Consider the following 18990-nt stretch of genomic DNA (forward strand, 5'->3'; position numbering starts at 1 on the left):
AAAGGATTTACAGGAACCGATTAGTTTTATCTCGAGGCTAAATTTCATGAAAACTATTACCACAATCGTATTCCCTCCCCAGGCAAGAAATATATGAAATATATGGCTGAAAAGAATTAATAATTAATGGAACACGTAAAAAAACACCATGTGTATTTGTTGGGATTAGATCTTACATTGTACATAGTGTATTTTAGCGGATGGTCAACACATCGTTACACAGAGTAATACACAAGGTCCATGAAATACATTATTCGCAATGCACACAAATCTCACAGGACAGTGAAAACAACGCCATTGTTCAGTGAAAGAGACATACCCTATAGAATTAGTATTTGTCAAACACATGAAGAGGCATTGCGTATTTCTAGAGAGTGGATATAGCATAATCCACATTATATCTAGGCATGTAATTATTGGCAATGTGCACAAATCTCACAGGATAGTGGAAACAGCGCCATTGTTCAGTGAAAGAGCCGTACCCTATAGGATTAGTAATTTGTAGAACACATAAAGAGGCATTGCATATTTCTAGAGATTGGATATTGCATAGTACACATTATATCTAGGCATGTAATACAAGCATCATTTCACAGATTAATAAAGCACACATATACACTGGCCTTTATTTATAAAGGGATGTCCATACGGTACAGTACTGGTAATGCGCACAAAACTCGCAGGATAGTGAAAAGCATCACCAATGTCCAGTGAAAGTGTCTACAGTGCACTAATCTCACAGGATGGTATAGACTATTAAATTCAGAGATTGGCCAACTGTACGAAACTGCTTTCTGACTCATTTAGACCCTCTGCTACAGAATTGAAAATATGGATCCACTTCAATTCTCTGATATTGAGAATACTAGATAAATCGCCACCCCTAGGGCCTAGTGTCACATGCTCCAGAACAGCCCATTTAAGTGTTTCAGGGAGATGGTTTTCTCTTTCACAATGTTCAACTAGTGGTGCCCCCGGTGCTTTGCATCTGATGCGACTGCAATGTGCAAGAAATCTAGCTTTCACCCGTTGTTGGGTTTGACCTACGTATATCAGGTCACAGGGACAAATTATCCCATAAATCACATTTCTGGTATTGCAGTTCGTGTGGCTCTTGTATGTGTGTTGGTGATTTTTGAAAGTGAAATCCTTTGATTGGATGGTGAAGGGACAGGCTTTGCAACTCCCACATCTAAAGTGTCTGACTATAGGCGGTTATTTCCAGCATTAGGCCAAAGTGGGTGCCGCCTGGCACTCCAAGAAGGATGACACTACATAGTCTCTTAGACATCTAGCCTTTTTAAAGGCATGCATGGGTACATCAGTGCTTTCCAATTCGTCTGCGATTAGACCTCAATATTTATTGATTGTCTTTTTAATTGCATGACTTTTTGTTGAGAATGTAGTAACACATATCATACGTTTCTCCCCTTGACATGTACGTGCGGATGGTTCCAGGAGCGTCTCACGGTGACTAAACCATGCCCTCTTCCTTGAACGTCTGATCAGCCGTTTGGGATAGCCTCTTTCTATCAGGCGTGTCATCAGTATATCGGATTGTGCCATGTAGTCTTCCTTCTTGCTACAGTTCCTCCGAACCCGAAGGAACTGACCATGAGGTAGATTATCTCGAAGACTTCGTGGGTGGTGACTTGAATATAGTAACGAGTTACGTTCCGCAGGCTTCCTAAAGAGTGTGGTGTGCAGTGTCCCTTCTTCTGCTACTATGCTGATGTCCAAGAAGTCAATTCTGTTGTTACTTGCTTGCATTGTGAATTGAATATCTGAGGACTGTAAGTTAAGCCAAGAATGAAACCCCTGCAGGTCATCCTCGTTTCCGTTCCATATGATCAGAACATCATCAATATACCGCATCCACATGCGTATTTGATGTCGACATGGGTTGCAGTTGTTCATGATAAAGGTATTTTCATAAAAGGCCATGAACAGAATCACCAGGTCAGGGGCAAATGCTGCCCCCATTGCCACGCCCTTGGTTTGTAAGTAAAATACATTTTGGAACATAAAGAAATTCCTCATCATTGCTATTTTCAGTAGAAGGATGATGAATCGGATAGGTACTTGTACGGGGGCTTCACGGCTTGTAAATATGGGGCAGAAATAAAACCAATGGGTGTTGTGGTGGAACGCCCACCACAACACCCATTGCCCGCCCCTTTCATGCTAAGTATAGCGTGAAAGGGGGCTTTATTTGCAAGGCAGTGTTAGGTGGCTTAAGGTTGCCTTGAAAACAAGGTGAAGCCCATATTGCCTCAGGGACGTCACTAAAAGTGACTTTCCCCCAGAGGGGGTGGGGGTTAATAAACATACCCCAAATTCTAAGGAGGACTGGTCCACTTTACTAGAGACCCATGATCAAGGGCTCAGGGGGTCTGCTTAAAATGTTGGCGTTTTAAATTCTCCATAATTAGCAATGAACCCCACAGCGGTGTAAGACTGCCAACCTCTCCCAGTCTTTAGAATTCTAAATGAGAAATACTGCACTCATTGTTGTCCAATGCCAATTTTTGGTATTTAATTGATGACCCTATTGTAACATCGTGCAATGCAGTCTAGTGCTTAGGGGGCGGAGCTAGGAACAGGAGGAGCCGGGGACTGGCTAGGGGGCAGTTAGAGTAGGGACAGTGACACAAGAGGAAGCATAGAATAAAGCTCCTTGTGATATAACATAATTGTCTGTCATTATTGATCACAAGACACGACAACTGGCGATGAGGGTGGGATGGTGCAGTCAACCGCCCACAGAACCCCAGAAGAAGCGTCCTGTCCCTGGGCATCACGAGGAGAAAGTTGTCAGTGAGACACGTGTGCCCCAACGAAGCCGCCGCCTGCAGCTAAAGGTCAGTGGTAATTGCCCAGCTCCGCGATTCGGCGATCACGTGGAGCTCTGCTGGATCAGTGTGGCCGAGCGCTGCATGAAATTTAAACTGAGCGCTAGTTCGCGCCAAAAAGAAAAAACCGGGAGTGCATCCCCGGTGCATAACGAGCTGTGTGCCGTGAAGAGAATGTCGGGAGCCCACCCCGATCCTGCCGTGGCTCTCTGAGGGATGTATGACGTTACAACGCATACTTTTACTCCGCATACCATTACAACGCGGTATTCACAACGCATACCATTACAACGCATAGCGCTTTGGGGTGCTGGATAGTGGTAAGTATAATTTACTATTCTAACTCCAGTCCCCGTGGACCCTAGGGAAGGTGTTGGATAGTAAATTAAACTTACCTCTTATCCTAGAGCGCCCCCCAGCGCTATGCGTTGTAATGGTATGCGTTGTAATGCCTGCGTTGTAGTGGTAGTGCGTTGTAAAAAATGCGTTGTAACAGGTGCATACCCTCTCTGAGGAGTGGAGAGCGTGTGAAGAAGCGTGGCAACCCAGGAGAAGCGCGTAAAAAAAACGCCGGTATCGCTGAAATCGGAGCTCACCCCCGATGCGTGAGAAACGGCAGGCTCGCAACGGAACAAGTCGGGAGCATATCTCTGAGCCTACCTGGATGTTTGTGGTGGCCAAGGAGTGTGGGAAGTGCAGATGAAACCCTGTTGCCCGTGGAAGTAGCAGTCGGTGAGTGCTGGATGAAGCCAAGTGAGTAGGCAGAATGAATGCAGCTAAACCTCGTGGGAAATGAGAGTTTCTGTTTTGCGGCCATCTTGGAGTCAGGCATTCTTGAAGGACACGCCTGTGAAATGCATCAGCGGCCATCGTGAAGTCAGGCATCCCAAGACTGAAGCCAAAACAAGTATTGGAAATTGCAAAACAAACATTGATAGCTGCAAAACTAGCATTGATAACTGCAAAGAAAAAAAAACAAGCATTGAGAATTGCAAAATAAGCATTGTTGAGTGCAAGAACAAACATTGATAACTGCAAAACAAGCCTTGATGACATGCAAAACAAGCATTGATAAGCACAAAACAAGCATTAGCAAAAGCGAGCAAATGAGCATTGGCGAAGACCAAACAAGCATTGGCGAAGACAAGCAAACAGGCACTGGTAAATGCAAAACAAGCACTGGCAAAAAAATCAAGCAAAAGCAAATGCAAGAGACCAATAAAGACAACGGTGAGCACAAACCGAGGAGGGCAGTATTGCAGAAGACCCCAAAGAGGGCAGTCTTGCAGATGACCCCGAAGAGGGCAGTCCTGCAGAAGACCCCGAAGAGGGCAGAAGTGCAGAAGACCCCGAAGAGGGCAGTCCTGCAGAAGACCCCGAAGAGGGCAGTCCTGCAGAAGACAGTACCAGACACAAGCGAAGATTGCACTGAATGTAAACCTGAATATAAATAAGCACGAGTACAAGCAACATGAAGTGAAAGGAGCAAAGGGCCAATAAACACAACAAACACTGGCAAGTGCAAAGGATGCACTGAAAACATGTACTGAAAATGCATGCACTGAAAATGCGACAAACACGAGCAAAGGCAAGTGCCAAAGTACACGTTCAGCACTATGGGAAGACAAACAATTCAAAAGTAACAGAGATTAATAAAACAAACGATCCAGAAGCATGAGTAGACAAATATCAAAGAAGCCTTCTCTCATCAACCAAGTGGCTGGACAACCTGCACTAGTCTAGAACGAAACGCAAGAAGAAGATGTCAACGTTGCCACGTATCGTTGCAACAGCCCCACTGACTACCTGCAGTTAGCACGCAACACCAAAGAAAGCGGGAATTCGCAGAGCCACGAGTTACGCATGGTGCAGCTGAATGGTGGCCATTTGAACTCAGGAGATCCAAGCTTAACTCACTGAAGCATACTGAGACAGTCGCACCAGGGCGGACAACATACAATAGTCACCTGGGAGCGGCGACTCTTACCAAAATCAAAGGAAACAACCAAACAAAGACTAGCGGCCGAGGAGGGTCAGCAAAAGAAGACATGAAGAAGGGAACAGTCCTGTGACATTGTCATACCAGCGCATTCCACCATCATGTTGGTGAGAGAGGAAAAAAATACATCTAGCCCCTGCATTGGAGTGCCACCCCCAGTGACACAGACCGGCAACCAGTGTCTGGGTCTCAAATGGAACAGGTGGTTGGAATCACTGGATGCATTTCTTGACGTAAACGGAGAGCGGAGAGATAGCAAACGTCTACTACTACTACTTCAATTGGTGGGTCACGAAGGCCGTCGCCTAATCAGAACCTTTTCAGCAAAGGACTCAGGGACATATAGAAAACTCAAAAAGACGATACGTGCTCATTTCACCACAATGGAAGATGTCGATCATGAATGCATCGTTTTCAATGCAGCACGGCGGGAACCAGGGGAATCATTATCAAACTTCATAACGAGGTTACGAAAGTTGGTACGATACTGTCAATTCAATACATTTACAAATGAGGAAGCAATCCGCCTCCGGGCGATTGAGAGCTGTTCAAAACCAGACGCACAGCACAAGATACTTCAAAGGCAATTCTCGTTAAAGGAAATCATCAGGAGGGCTAAAGCTGGAGAGCGAGCCAAAACAAGAGAGTTGTCAAGAGAATTGCATGTCAATGCAAGAAAGGAAGATAAGCGATAGGAGACATCCCTCATGTCAGAGCATAACATCCAAGAGGCAACCGAAACCAGAAAGAGGGAGGGCAAAGGTAGACTAGAGACAAGACAGCAGGAGAGACAAAGTGACATGAAATACTCTGAGTCAACAATGCGAAGACAAAAGACTGGGATGATTCAGGATTATGACAGCCCCACCAACATGACCTCAGGGAGTTATTCAACTTCAAGGAGCCACTCAACAAATGGTACAAACTATTCTGAAGAAGAGTCAAGTGGAATAGATCACATGGATGGAACCGATGTCAGCCTGCTCAACAAGTATGAAGGAAAGACAAGCTACAGAACACCGGACCAGTCATGTCAACTCTGGGAGCCGATACACAAACACACCCGAGCAACCTGCGGGTCACCAATCTTCACAGACAAGTCAGAAGAAACATCTAGCCGAAGAAAACACCACTCCCAGGACACAGGCACCAGGGCCCCCAACAAGCGAGAAGAAGAAAGAGACCTCATAAAACTGGGTGATTCACTCCGACACCAGAAAGTGATAGGCAAGCACACTCAGGACACCCGTGAAAATGACGGAACTGAGTGGAGACAAGTAACATCATACGAGAGGGGCAGCAACAAAAGGCCTTGGGATTGAACAAAAGAAATAGACGCTTGGTTGTCAGACAATCATTCCACTGAAACAGCGCGGAAGACATGTCGAGAGACATACCCCAAGAAATGTCCCAAAGACAGCTCTGACTCTAAGAGCAGTTTGTCACAGCCTACCAGTTCAAGAAGTGTATCAGTCAAAACACATTTGAAAGAAAGGTCCCGAAGGAAATCAGCAAGAGACCTCCCTGACTCAGAAGATATGTCGGCACGGTCACTGGGGTCAACAAAATCAAGTTCACGACAACACCCATGGCACCGATCACCTGAACGGACATTGGACTCAGAGAATGCTCTACCCGTCCAAAGCAACATATCTCACGCCGATGGCTCGGAACATTCGATCACCCCGTCAAGCAGCCTGTCCTGTCAGGTGCAGTCATCTCCGGACCTGAGGAGGGTACTGCGAGGTTGACTCCAAGGGTTTTAAAAAAAAAACACCAATATGGGACACTATACACCGGCTTGGGAAAGGACCGTCTCATCGCTACGTCAAGAAGACAAAGTGTGTTGGCAAAGATGGATCCTCATCACGAAGACAAAAGGGGATGAGAACGGAACTTGCTCATGCCCCGATGTTCAAAGAGTTCAACATTGACAAACGCGAGTGGGAGCAGATAGGACAAATGGGGCCCCCAAATAAGTCCCAAAACCGAACCAGGACAATCAATTCAGATAATGTCTTATCAGACAATGCCTTATCGTCCACTACGCAGGGCCGTGAACATGAGAGCATTGCTGCCCCTGACCTAATGGGCAAAAGAAGTGAAACCACAAGTGGATGCCTAGGAAAACAAGTGTCACAATGGAGACACGACTGCCACTACCGAGCGGAGATATCAGCAGTCACCCAGCAAAAAAAGATCATGACAATTGCGGAAACTGAGAACGAGCAGTTCACGCACAATGTCTCACATTTTCAAGGATGCAATCCTGTGGTCAAAGATGGTCGTGTCGAGACAATGGAAAGATCGACCAAAGACAGGTCCATCACTGGTTCGACATTACTGAGGTTTGAAGACCGAACTGAATCTGATCTCATGCCTGGAGACTTATTCCTGTGGCCCAAACAGACTGTCTGCTGACTCATGTGGCTGGGTGGAAAATCATGAACACGGTAGAAGTTAATTTCATTTTGTTAAGAAAGGGGGAGATGTAACATTGTGCAATGCAGTCTAGTGCTTGGGGGGCGGAGCTAGGAACAGGAACAGGAGGAACTGGGGACTGGCTAGGGGGCAGTTAGAGTAGGGACAGTGACACAAGAGGAAGCATAGAGTGAAGCTCCTTGTGATATAACATAATTGTCTGTCATTATTGATCACAAGACATGACGCCTATGAGTAACCTCAGAGACATAATTCAGAATATTTCAGTCCATTGACCCTGCTTCATGATACATCAAACGTTCCTGACAAGACACAAGACATTGGGATTTACAAGTAGTGAAAATGAAAATTCTGCAGAAGAAGCGCCCTCCTACACATGCCGAATGATTGCAGGATTTGGCACGTGCCGCCATTCCATTAATTGAGTGTACCAGTCAATAAGATCATCTGCTTTCATATTCCATACTTTCTTAAAATGTGATGAGTCTGATAGTTGAATTCTATTGTTCCCTAGCCTCGAATCCCCATTTTAACCCTGAGTACAAGAAACAGTATTTTCCATAACCAAACCTTTCTGGCTACAATGAGTAATTCTGATTTAATTATTCTTATAACTGTACAACACAAATGAATATTCATGTGTTTACGCAAAGGGAAGAGAAGGCATGGCGTACTCCTGGAAATCTGAGACTGTTGCAGACTTTTTAGTAGGCATGGGTGAAATGTGTGCTATGCTGGGATGACTGATGTAATTTTGATGTACTTTTGATACACAACATTTCTGAAGGTACACTAATATGCCACATCGCATAGTTACGCCTTGTTGGTGGTGAAAATTGGCTGCATGTGCAGTTTGCTGTAACAATGTACTGAGAACGAACAGAAACTACGTTTCTTGAGGCTGTTGTGTGCACTGCTGTTGTCTTTTGGAATATTTAGTTTAGTCAAAATGCAACTTCATGTCCAAAGTGGATATAAGGACACATTTTACGCTAACATACAGAGCCTAACGCTAGTTTAGTCTTTTGTATAATTACATGAAACTTTGCTTAATTTTGCTGAACATTTGACTAATTATGGAAAACCAAATTACGCAAATTTCACACACCAATAATTTCCAAATGCACTGCTGGAAAACATTGTCAAGATATCAAAAGTCGTGAATTTGCAACTCAAGTGTGCAGATTTGCAACTCGTACAAACCATTAGTATGATTGTGAAAATTGTCTTAAACTATATCTATTCTCAGACTGTGCACCATCTCGTAAGATCCTGGCCATATCTTCTCAATCAAGCTACCCAGAAAGATAATTACTCTGGAGTCTGTCTATTTCAGTCCAAGTATCCAGAATCATGGTCTGTAGGTCTGGCAAATGCAAATGTGCTGTGCAGCATTGCACAATAGGGAAAGCATAGCTCAGAGTCTTACCTGCTGCTCTCATTTCCTGTGCTGGCACACTAATTAGACTGCCTCACACAATGTACTCCTTTGCACCATGGAGCTGAGGTCAGCTTGAACTGCCTAGCATAGCATTTATACTGGAAACATATACTTCCAGTACACATTTCTATACCAAAACACATTTCAGATGGGTGGATACTCTGCATCAGATGTTTGCTGTGCACTTCATCAGCACATGTGCAATATGTAGATTTTTTGAGCTGTGGAAACATTTACCCTTTGGTAACACCTGCTTCTAGGAGGCATTCATTTTGATGCAACCCTCGGTCTGGTCATATGGTTTTATTTGTAGATGCAGTGGTCGAAGTGGGCGGGATCGGCAGGGCACGGCGTGCCCCTACTTCTTTTATTAAAAAGATTCCGTTCCCCTTTTTTTTCTTTACAAAACTGTGTCCCAGGAGGGCAGAAATAGGCAAGGCCTTCAGAGAATCCTCTGCTTTTGAGGCCATTCGGGGACTGGCAGAGAAGGAAAAGGACTCTATCTTCTTCCTGCCCAGAGAAGACACAGATAATATTAATATCCACTTCTGCTCAGCACTGGCAGCTGCCCGCTTCCACTCTCTCTTCCTCTTATTGCCCCTCTTTCCGTCTAGAAGCCCCTCTTCACTTACTGAAAACAGTGACTTGAAGAAACGGTTCACAACCTCTCTTTCCTTCTTTCATTTATTTGCTTCTGTGTGAAATGGATCCCACAAAGAAAAAACTAATTTTGATGGAAATGCCCTCTTTTTCTCACATTTTACTATTCTAAAGTGCAGCCTCAGGATGGAGAGAAATAAAAGGTTTAAAATATGAAAATAAATACATAACTAAAGAAAACAAGACAGAGTAGTTGCACAGTGGCCAGATTGATTTTATTCACACCCAACCACATCAGCCTCACTTTTAGGAGTTTGTCAGTGAAGCACTACTTTTTATTTCTTGTCTTTCTTCTAAAAGCATAGTTTTACCGGGTGGGGAAGTTCACCATTACTGGAGGCCTTGCAATACCTGGTTGATGGGTGGATTGGAAAACAAAATGTGTACCACGCTCTGTGTTTATGGATGTGGTCTTTTAAAACCAGACTCCTTATGTTTTGTAGAATATAAGCAATGGACATTGAAACGGTTCCTTTCTGGGCCCTGTAGTCATATCCTTATCTTGTCAGGTAAAAGCACTCACTGATTTCTAAATAATGAGTGAGAAAATCGTTAAGGTAACCATGTTGTTTCTGCTTACATTTCACATGCTTTACTTAATCTTGCATTCTCTGAGTGTTTGCTTTTTCCAGGATTTTATTTATTATTTTTAGGCAGCATATGGGTGTTTGGGTGTTTGTGCTGATCTTCCCAAGGAACGAACTAGTAACACTCGGTTGATTTTAGCTGGCAAAAAACGGAATTGCACCTTAGAAATTGGCACCTTTCCAGCATAAAATGCCTTTTGCTCAAGCAAGCAAATGCCAATGCATTGCTTTACATTACTTTGTGTCGATTTGCAAGGGCGCAAAACCCTATTTAGTTTGGACCATTGAGGCAATTGACCCTTAAGAAAAAAATCTCTGTGTGCTGGATTTCAGTCTTCGAATTTGCTGATGAATATGTTGTGTCCCTTTATCCTATTTAAAAATGGATTTCAGGACTTTATTTTTTTTACTCGATGTAGAACTGAACTCCAAAAATCTGTTGTTTCTTTATTTTTCAATTTGCCAGCAGCTGAAAAGAAACTGAGAGGAGGACATCTGGAATGGAACACTCAACACAGTATTCATTTTATTTTACTTGGGTACATGAGAGTTTAGTTCGCAATAACATGTAATTTTTCCACCTGAATGCAATTTCTTTTATCTCTTTCTTACAGTTAAAAATGCAATCTGTAATTTCCTCGCAGACACTCTTGTTTTAAAGCTTCTAAAGCCATCTGTTGAGAACAGATATTTCCATAAATGTGGGAGGGATTACTTGAAACAAAGTCCCTCCCTCTGAAATTCCGCAGCCTTTAAAGAACTTTTCTGTTTCTGTATTTATTTTGTGACTACAGCTTTTGGTTGCGCTGATGGAAGGGAGAAATTGCATCGATTAGGTAAACCTTCATGCTATGAAATATGGCGTTCTTAGTGTTACCCTCTTCATCGTTGTTTGCAATTTATTTCAGATTTCATGACCGCAGATTACGATGTTTACCACCGCGTGCCTGCACTCTCTACCTAAAATCGCTATTCCCATCATAAGGTGCAAGGTACAATATGTGTATACAAAGAAAACTTTAAACCCAGAGTACTGCATCAAATACCTACATCCTTAATTGCACTAGTCAACAGACATGACAACATAGGATAGAACGTATTATTCACAACATTCACCACATTCAATAAAAAACACAATGTGAAAAGAAACTATTTTTTTTCACAAAGGCACAAAATAGCTGAAAAGCTAAAGGCTCATCCTTTGCACATATAAGTTTGGCACACAAATGGAAGGTGTTCAGAAACGGGGACCGTGTGCTCAAAAATGCATTTATTGTTGTACTATGTGTGCTATCATGCCTGAATCGCCATGTTCCACTTAGGAGTAGTGTTATGAGTGTCATATAGTTACTGCTTTTCTATATATTGTGTTAAGTTAGCATGAGTTTATTAAATGTTTAAACGACATATTTTCCTTCGGCTTCAGTTTGCACACGACACATAATTGTTATTGTAGCTTTCAACCTAGATGAAAGATGTGATTTATTTGAGAATAATATGTTATTGCTCTGATATCAGTTGTGCTTAGTACACTTGGTACACTGTCTGCACACTGAGAACTGCACCCTCTAAGAATAACCTAACACAAGGCTGCTGGGAGGCCTGATCCTCGCACCACATTAGATATAACACAAATAATGTTGCTGCCAACATTAGGCTCTAAGCGGGTTTAATATAGAGTTACCGAGAATGCAAAAACACACTTGATGGTGCTTCGCATGCAGAGAGCTGGTAGCTGATGATGTGATCTTCTCCTACTGACATTTAGAGGTATGGGCCCGCCCTGCTAAAACCCAAATGAGACCTTCTTAGATATAATATAGTATGCTAAATAGGGTGTGCGAAATATAGGTGATACAGATTTCTATAGATTTTTGCATTATTCTATGCTATCACCGTTCGCTTACTATGGATTAGTGACTATGCTGATAACTCTGATTTTTATAATATGTATGCTGGTATTATATAAGATACTGCGTTTGAGAACCTTGCATTGAAAAATAAATATTTCAAACTTGCACGTGTGTTCTTTTACTCCCAGTTGTGATTTGAAATTATTATAGAGCGAAAGAGTGTTCATGTGTTCCACGATACCTGAGGTAACCCAAGTTCATGTTCTGGTTTGTCTAAGTCATTGGGAGTTTGTTATGACCAATGAGACACTGTAGCTAGTTCGGTAAGGGGATTTTGGATACTAAGGTGGGTTTTGGGTCACCCTAATTCACCAAGGTTCCTGATCTCTGTGCACAGTTCTGTGGGAGAACGGAAACCCTGCTACATGGCGCCCATATGTTGTTGGCATTATATAATGACACTCGAGTAGTATATCATTCAAACCTTAACCCCTTCATTCCCGTTTCCGGAAAACTGTGGTGTCGGAAAAACCTACCTATTTTTGAAATAGGTCTTTTCAAGCTTGAATCTATCTAAAACGGTTTCCTTGAATTACTACCCAGTTGTGCTACAAAGTATTTTTTGTTTTTTCACTTTCCTGTGCAGGGGGATGTCCACAAGCCGTGGACATCCCGCTGCATAGTCGCATTGCGGTGCGTGATCATTTGCGGACTTATGAAGTACCTTTGGAAGGCTTGGCTGTGGTTCTGGTGGTGAATGCGGAACATGCTTACCCGTACGAACTATTTTATTCGTGGGTGACATTTCCGGTGGTGGACGCAAATTCTGGTGTGTTCCACTCGTACACTGCATCAGCTGTGCCTGCTGAATATGCTCCGTACAGAGCACAGGAAGTACCTATTGATGTTTGGCAGCATGGAGTTTGATTTGGTGGCGCCCTACCCCACTCTTTAACCGCCCCAAGGTTAGGTCATTTGTCCATTCTGGGCGCAAATTGGCCCACTTTGGCTGGATTTATGCCTCACCCTAATCACGCCACTTGTATAGTGGGTGACCTTAGGCGTCTTCATGTAGTCGCCATTGCCGTGATTAGAGCCCTTGTGCATTACACAAGTCATAATGTTCAAGGGGCAGCCCCTAGAGGTGCAGCCCTTCCGGCAGGACAGGCTGGTTTGAAAATCAGTCCTGTCATGGTGAATTCCGTTATGGGCAAGAAGCCCCAGGATAAGGATGATTTTCCTTTCTGGTTTGCCGCGAAATTTGACCAGCTGGAGACGGTGTTTCCTAATATGACTCCTGGTGAGAAACACCGGATTCTTACTCTTAGTTTGCCGAAAGATTTGGCCCCTGAGCTTGTTGACTGTGAGACCTGGGGTAAAACTTTTGCGGCTGTCTATTCGAGGTGCTTCGGCTCCCCGTCTGTGTCCAATCTGTCTACGGTCCTTAAACGTGTTCAAGATGATCACGGGCTGGAATCGGCTGTTGAGTTGGGTTTGCGCCTATGTGGCTCCTTTGATGTGGTTCGCGATCTGATCCTTGCGAATGTCAAGGGGGATGCAGTGAGAAACCCCGACAGTTAGCAAGGATTATTGTGGCGGCTTATAAAACCGTGGGTCGCAATAGTAAGGGTAATAAGCCTTTTTCTACTAAGGAGAAGAAGCAGCCCCAGGGACAAGTTTCGGAATCTGACGTTCAACCCAAGTCCAAGAAACAAAATTGGCCTAAAAAACAGAATCAAGGTAAGCAACAACAACAACAACAAACACAGGTTTCGCGCCCTGCATCTCCGTTGCCTGCGCAGTCGGAACGAGTTTATGATTTGCGCGACCGCGTGATGATTAAATCACCTGAACGTTTTCCGGCTTCTGACCAACGCTCTCCTCGTTCCTTTCAGGACTCATCGGCTCCGTCAACCGGTGGTGGAGGGGGATCCAGGGGCCGGGGTGGCCAGCAAGAACGTGGTCAGCCCCGCCCGCGCAATGGTGCAGACAAGCAGGAGGGCTCTACGCCTCAGAGACCGCAGTTTGCCAAGAAGAAAGTCGCAGCCTTAACGGCGCATCGATATGCCCCAGATTGTGAGAACGCGGCTTCGGAATCTGACTTGGGCTCTGACCTTGCTGGACAGCGCGGCGGAGATTACCATAGTGAGAGAGGCCCTCCTTCCACTACTGAAGGTGACAGCGACTGACACTTAGGTTGTGATTGAAACAGCTGATACAAGAGTTGCTCCCCCTGATAGACTTTTTGAAATTGTCCTGTTAATTGAAGGTGACATACAGCGTACCATAAAAAAGGTATTTTGGGAAAATCTTTCGTCTACGTATGACTTTTTGCTTTCGGAGGCTGACTGGCCCCCACCTTTTGTGCTCGCGGCTCCACGTGGGGAGGAAGTGATCCTCCCCAGTTTCGCGAACACTGTTTCGAGAGTGGAAGCCCTGCACTTTGCAGAAGAGTGGGCTTTGGCACTTGCACCGGCTGTGTACCGCAATCAGTGTGGCTGGGATAAATTGTCCCCGAGCCACGAGATTCCTTTACGGTCTCAGCCGCAGCCTCGACCCAGATTCTTGTTCCTATGTGGATGATATCTATCTCACAGACGACGAACTTTGGGAGCATCTGTGTCGAGTGAACAGTATTATTTGTAACTTCGCAGACATGGGTTACAAGTTTAATTTTGTAAAATCGCACATTGCAGAGTACACAGTGTTGTTTCTAGGCTATGAACTAACTAATGAAGGAAAAGGCTTGGCTCCTCACTTCCTGGAGAAATGCGCACAGTTGCGCGCTCCGACAACACTGAAAAAATTACAGTCTTTACTGGGTTTTTTGAATTTCGGAAGGACATACATTCCGGAATATGCCCAGCGTATCAAGCCTTTGTATGCTTTGATACAACCATCTTTTTCCAAATCATGCTGGCTGCCTGAGCATTCAGCTGTTCTGCAGTCTTTGCAAGCTGATTTGCTCGCTTCTGAATACTTACAGACTCGTGATAACCAGACCAACCTGGTGATAAGAATTGTCCCGGGGACGGTGGGTTTCACGTACCTAACTTTTAATGAAGGAGATACAGTACCTATGGCTTACAAGTCACACTTGTACACTTCGGCTGAAATGCGCTTTTCCACTGTGGAGAAAGTTTTGATGGCTGTGCAGATGGCGTTTCTCAAGGAACGTGCCCTGTCACAGGGAAAACGCATGTTGGTTGTGACCCCGTGTCCTGCCTTGGAGGCAGTTACGAAAGCCAGTGTACCAAATTCTAAAGCTTTGCACCCTCGGTGGATTCAATGGGCTGCATCCTTGTCATCCCAGGATGTCACGTTTATTTTTGATGCCACATTACGGTCGCAGGAGTACTTACAGTATGAATTTGTTCATCCTGCTCCGTTAGCACTGCGGCCGTTGGAGGATTTCCATTGCATCATTTACACTGATGGTTCGGCGCAGGTTGCGCATGGCTCTAAACATGCCTACGTTTCCGCTTGCGCCATTGTGGTCGGTGCCATGGTGAACGATGAGTTCAAGTCCAGTGTCGTGCACACGCAGACGCTTGGGGACTGCACCGCACAATTGGCAGAGCTTCGTGCTCTGATACTTGCATTGGAGTATGCGGATCCTAGTGTGACGACTTTGGTCGTAAGTGACTTTTACTACTGTGTCCAGTCTTACAATGAGAACTTGTTCTTTTGGATTCAGAATGATTTTCGTGATTCCAAAAGTAGCACAATAAAACATAAAATGATCTGGGTCCGAGTAGTGGAACTCAAAGAAAAGTTGCCACTCGTGTTTGTGATTCATACTCTTGGCCATCAGCGCGTGGGAGTCCACGCTGTCGGTAATTCGCTTGCTGATGAAGCAGCGAAGTCAGCAGTATCAAAATACTTAGTTGCAGCAGTCACGAGGTCCAAAAGTAAGATTGATGATGACATCTAGGCAACTGTTGCTGCAACTGAGAAGGGAAGTAAATATCCTGCGGGGTTCCCTTCAAAATACACATACCACTTAAGTCCCGATAAGGTTCCTTATGTGAAAATACCTGATGTTGGCGAACGTTTAGTTCCCAACTCCGATCGCAGAGCTTGTTTGATTACAGCGGCTCATGAAGGTGTGGTGTCTGCGCATGCGGGCGTCTCAGCCACTGTAATTCAGCTACAACAGAGGTTCTGGTGGCGGGGACTGTACAAACAGACGCGCGATTATGTCTTTCTATGTGACATTTGCCAGCAAATTAAACCTTTAACTGCTGCGCGTCCGCCTCAGACACAGTTGTATATTTCTAATAAACCACTGGGGTGCATTTATTTAGATCACTGCGGTCCTTTTTCTTCTGATACTGCATATAAGTACATCTTAGTAGCAGTTGATTCATGCACACGCTTTGTGTGGGTTTGGCCTCATCGGAGCGCTGATTCACGGACTGTCATTAAGGATTTGCGAGTCTTTGTAGGGATTTTTGCCTGTGGTACCTTTCATTCGGATCAGGGTCCGGCTTTCGCCTCTAAGGTGTATAAGGATGCTATGGTTTCATTGGGGGTCCAAGTCAAGTTTTCGTCTCCGTACAGACCCGAGGGAAATAGTGTAGTGGAACGAATGAACCGTGACTTAAAGCAATCTTTGACAGCTCGAGTTATGGCAGAAACTGGTTGGCCCACCTCAATGGCGTGCAGCGTGCACTTAATAATCTCCCTAGAAGGTCTCTGGGTGGGCGGACCCCATACGAAATGCTCTTTGGTATCAAGATGTACGTCCCTGACCTCGACGGTCTAGACTGCAAGGCCCAGGCCGCGGCCTTTGACGTAGATGAACATTGCTGTGTTTTACAGGATCTACAAAAGATCAGAGACAGTCTAGCAAAGGAACATTTGCCCTCCACATCGGATGATGCGTTGCAGATCCCGGTAGTTGGCTGGCTACCCCAAGTTGGAGAACTGGTTCGAGAGAAGATCGATAACAAGAAAGAGTTTGGTCCCTCATATTGTGCACCGGTACGAATTCTTGGAGTGAAGGACACGAGAACAGTCATATTACCACCACTTCCAGGTCGTAAGGAAAACAGATTTATCTCTATTGACAATGTCAAGACACACAGGGTGGCCGATTCTTCATAGCATGACACCGGCTGTATCCTGTCCTTCCATGGTGAGGCATTCTGTGCTGGCTATTTCTTCTAGTGCAGAACTGGAGGTGTCCCTCGAGATGCCTGCTATATCCAGTCCTTTATTAAATACTATTCCTGTTACTAACATTGATGAGCTGAACTACACCTATCCTGCTGATTTATCTATGCCAGATTTGCAGACTCGTTTGGCCGACCAGTGCAGATTCTCTTTTGACTCCGTTTCGGAACTTTCAAAGAAACCCTCAACTATTGCAAAATATGCCACTCTATTTAAAAAACATTTTTTTATTCCCCCTTGGACATACATTTGGTTGATTCTATTTTCATTTTACCTTTTTATGTCAATTGGTTTTGTGTTTTATTTTTTCCGCCTGATCGATGGCCACTATGTTAAAGAAAGAACAGGAATTCGGTACCTTAATGGAACATTGGCCCCTCTTTCCTCTTCACATTCATCAAACAGACTGAAACGAGACTTGAATACAGTCAACATTACTGCTTGGCCTGTCCTTGATGGGATTGTGTGGGATGCGGTTAGATTTCAGATACATGGGCCCACTGAAGTGATTAATGTTCCGAATGTGCTTTGAGTAAACATGGGGGATGTGATTAAACAAAATATACGTTCTGATGATTGGGATATTCAGGCCGTAGAAGCATTATTCTCTGATTTGAAATATTATGCAGCTTTTGATGCTGAGGATTTATATTTAGATTCTGTTAATTATGGTGATTTGTTTTGCTTCCAACATTATGGTAATCATTTTCTGCATAAGAAAGGGTTGCTGCAGGAGGGTTGCTGTGAATTACACACAGTGGGAACACTGCCCAGCTCCATTAATTGGAAGCTCCAGTACATTTCTAAAAAATACACTTATTTTAAGGACTTTAATCAATCAAATCCTGAGTCGTTTTATTTCAAAATGACACAAAAGCCCATGTCCAAAGTTAGACTTACCGATACAAAATTGCTGTATTCGAAGTCCTTTCTAGACAAATTAGCTGTAGATGGCTACGAATTCTGGAAAGGAATAATTGACCTTAAATCGGTTTGGGGTACCAAAGATTGGCAGGTACAAGGCACTGAGGCTTTGCACCGTGCATGTCTCATCCCGAATCACATGTTGTTTCTAAATTCTACTATTTCCCAAACAATATGCTTTGGCTTGGCTACTTCTAAAAAATTAAATACACCAATTATCCCCAAATTGGAAGAATATTCAGGTTGGGGTAATTTTTCTGAATTGTCTATTCGTGAGTTACAGACTCTATTACACAATTCATCCTTTAATGTATCCAGTTTGGATCCAAAGGGTTGGCTGATGTGGCAAAGAAGTGCTGATTCTTGCCAACGTCGTTTTCTGGGTTTGGCTGAAGGGTTCACACAAGTCAGACCTGATCCCCGTTTTGAAACTGATTATACTGTCACCACTTACTCTGTGGGGAAACTGTGTCAGAATTGGTTACAACATTCCACTTTAGCTGCAGTTAAACTACATCTGTCTCAGTTGACTGATAATGTGGATTTAAATGATTTTATAAAAGGCCCGGCTAAGGGTAGGTCTAAACGGTGGATTTATGCAGTTTACAATGAAATTTGGAAATTTTCACAAATTGAGGCTGCTAAGCGCCAGAGGGCGATTGACCAAGCAAATTTGGAAAAAGTGCTTGCAGTTGTCGATAACCGTATTAACATGCTTTCTTCCCGAATTTACACGTTGAACAATTTTGTCTCTTCTGTAGTTGACATTGTGAATGATGAGGTGTCTGTATTGTACCATGGTCAAAATCAATTGCGTTCTGTAATGCAGTTTGCATGGACACTGCAGACTCTGAAAGCGGGTCGCGTGCCCTGGAGTTACATGAACGTGTCATCCCTATTTGCCCCATTTAATTTGACTGGCAAGCAGCGCATGCTTTCCATGCGAGATGCATAATTTTCTATGTTACACATTGAAAAGTTAGAATCTTTGCCCTTTTCTGTAGCTGAGGCAGCTGCTGCTACATGGCTTATCCATGGTGTTATTACGTTACCA

This window comes from Lissotriton vulgaris, chromosome 6, assembly GCF_964263255.1.
Source record: "Lissotriton vulgaris chromosome 6, aLisVul1.2, whole genome shotgun sequence".
Classification (NCBI taxonomy): domain Eukaryota; kingdom Metazoa; phylum Chordata; class Amphibia; order Caudata; family Salamandridae; genus Lissotriton; species Lissotriton vulgaris.